Source organism: Coturnix japonica, chromosome 1, assembly GCF_054131305.1.
Source record: "Coturnix japonica strain WE chromosome 1, WE-NBRP24, whole genome shotgun sequence".
Classification (NCBI taxonomy): domain Eukaryota; kingdom Metazoa; phylum Chordata; class Aves; order Galliformes; family Phasianidae; genus Coturnix; species Coturnix japonica.
This window is the reverse complement of record NC_140663.1, coordinates 34031003-34034005: the sequence shown is the minus strand read 5'-3', so window position 1 is coordinate 34034005 and position 3003 is coordinate 34031003.

Genomic DNA, 3003 nt, shown 5'->3' with positions numbered 1-3003 from the left:
GCTAGTCTTGTTTTATTATGGTGTGTATCTGCATGTGTAAACTGGTAAGGTGTATTTCATGCTGCAGTTCACTATGCTAAAACAAAAATTGGGAATTATTGAAAAGAAAGGTCTACAGCATCTTAAAAGCAGTAGTTTGGACAGATTTTGATCCATTCTTTATAATTGCAGTGTGTCACCTGTGAATCTGAGCTACATGTTTCAGTGTTTGGTCACCTTTGCCATTTTGAGAAGACAATTGTTTTTAGGAGTGGAGCTAGATCTGATAAAGGACTTGGATATTGCTATACCTGATTCTAATAGAGAACTGGATTATTAGCATGAAATCTGTTGCAAAGAGAGGAGTGTGGATTTCAAGTCTGCACAGACAAAGTTACATTGTCCTGAACAAAATCTTCTGTGTAACTTAAGGGACTGTTAGAACATTCTCATTTCTAATTTGTTCTCGGTGTTAAGAATCTAAAGAGGAGGAACCAAACCCCAAGGAATTTTTCCTTCCTCATCTGATGTCCCGTTCACTGTGTGTGTTTGCATTATTTGGCTCATTTGTTGTCTATACTGGATGCTCTCTGTCAGCTGAGCCATGGGCTAGACCTTTCTCATTAGTTTTGTCTCTAGGTGTTCTCAATGTGAATTTGAATGCATTCAGCTTGAGGAGGTTATGAACTGATGTCTTTCATGCAAGTTTTTCCCAGTCAGTAGAACAGTCTAATAGAACCTAGATTCTTGTTTCAGACAGAACTCCTACAATTATGTAATTAATAAGTATGCACATAACTTTTTGAGGAATGGAAGGGTCCTCAGGCCAGTGGAGCAGTGTCCAGCTAGCTGCGGATGTGCTTGTACAGTAGCTACTCTTTGCTGCTAATATACTGAGGTAGGCATAAGGGGTTACGGGACTGAAAAGACCAGGGCAAGTAAGAGGCAAACAGCTATGTGAGAATGAGGTTGTGGAGGCCAAGTTAATCTGGCAAGTTTCTTGCTTGGAGTATAGGTAATATATAATGCTATAATGCAGCTTATCCCAAGTGCTCTTCTTAATCCTCAGCCCCTCTGAAAGGAGGAAGGTCTAGTGTACTCAAAACTGTTTATCTTATTCTTTGGTGTCTTGAATACTATAGTGATTAATTACTGAATTCTTGTCAGATGTCATCTTACTCCTCACCAGATACCTATGGATTTGGGAAAAGGAATCCTTGTTATCTATAGCTGTATAGAAAATGTCAAAGCTGTGCTCTTAAATGTTTTTCAAATAACCTACATGTCATAGCATAGAAAAATGTAATAATAGGAGGTGAACAACACTATCTCCAGTAGTTGTGTCTTAAAGTAGATGTGGTTGTTGTCTTGTGATAACATTAATCCTGATAGAATATACTTATCCATTGAGACACTGATGCTGCCAGGTGTTATCTCTTTGAATGTCCCCCAGGATCTAGTTAAAACCAAGTACTGATTGTTTCAATTTGAACTTCAGAGTGTGCAGGGACCAAACTGATATTTAGCAGTTATCAAGGCAGGGCTTTGGGATTCATGCTTCTGGGCCTAACTATCTGAAGTCCTTACTTTAATCTAGCCCATTTTTCTAACAGTATCTATCAACAGAGTCACCCAGAAGGAGAAAGTGCTGTAGGAAGTCCTCTGACACACTTCAAGCTGCTCATGAAATATGGCTTTTATTTAAATTACTTTTTTATTTGATCTTTTATACAATGTGATACAGTATTTGTCTGAAAAGAGGAGTTGATAAGTGTTAAAGATCATCTGTGGACTGCAAAATCCAGATGCATGAATCCATCTCTGGGGCAGGTTTTGGTAAGCTGCTCTCTAGACTGACTAGCCAGTTCTTGGGCTCAAATTGAGGTGCCAGTCCCTGAGGTATTGATTTAATAACTGGGTGCTTCACAGCATTTCATGCTCAACAAACGCTCCTGTTAGCAATTCTGAAAGGCAGTATGGAGCAGGAGCATTAAACTTTCCACAGTGCATTGTGACTCATTCTTGTTACTTCCTGTGGATTTATACTAGCTATAATCTGGTTATTTAGCATTTCAGGAGATTACCTTGTTACCTAACTAGTTCAGGTTATGAAAATGCATCACCAGAAATTAAATTTCTTGATGAGTTGTTGCAGTACTACACTAGAACTTCATGTAAATAAGCATTTTCTGTCTAGTTCTGGTTGCTAAGCAGGCTGCTGCTCATTATTTCTACACTTCTGGTAACTGTAAGTTAGACTGTTAACACTGAAGGATCTGACTTTTCTTACTGAATTCTTCTATGACTAGCTTGGTAAGCTTAGATTTCTTAGTCGGATTATTGGAACCAATGCTTTTCAAGCTATGTGGCAAATAGCTTAACTTTTTAAGGTTAAGTGAAAGAAGCGCAGCAGAATGTAGAAAACTGCAGGAATGTAATGCATTCATCATTGCCTTCCAGCTAATATTTAAGCTTTCCCTCTGTTTTAAGTCCCGCTTTTGTAGGCTTTGTTCATAAATTAGTAGAGCGTGAGAGCTAGTTTGTATGTCTTCCAGTAGTTTTTCTATTGATAAATGTCTGTGCAATGGTTGCTTCTCAGATACCTTGTGTTAGGTGGGAAAACTGCACTGTGTTCTTCTCAGTGATGAAAATACTGTCTTGGTACTTGTTGGACAGTCTGATAATGAAGACATATATATAATATAATGGCTTTGGCCAGTTGGTTGGAGCTTGAGCTGTGTGTGCTTCTGAGGAGGTGGATTCAGCTCTACAGCAGTTCCTGCTTCATTTTGTGCTAATGTAGCTACTTTCAGTTAACGTACAGCCCTGTCAAAATCCTTTCTTGCACGGTCTAGTTAAATAATTGCTTCCCACCCAGCCTTCACTTTCACTTCTGAACTGCTCAGTTCTATTTAGGATGCACAGATTCTCAAATTTTCAAGCGGATGTCAAAGTAGTGACTTCTACTCTCTAATGCTTTACCCAGAGCAAATAAATCCATTCGTTGGAGTGGTAACTCCCACC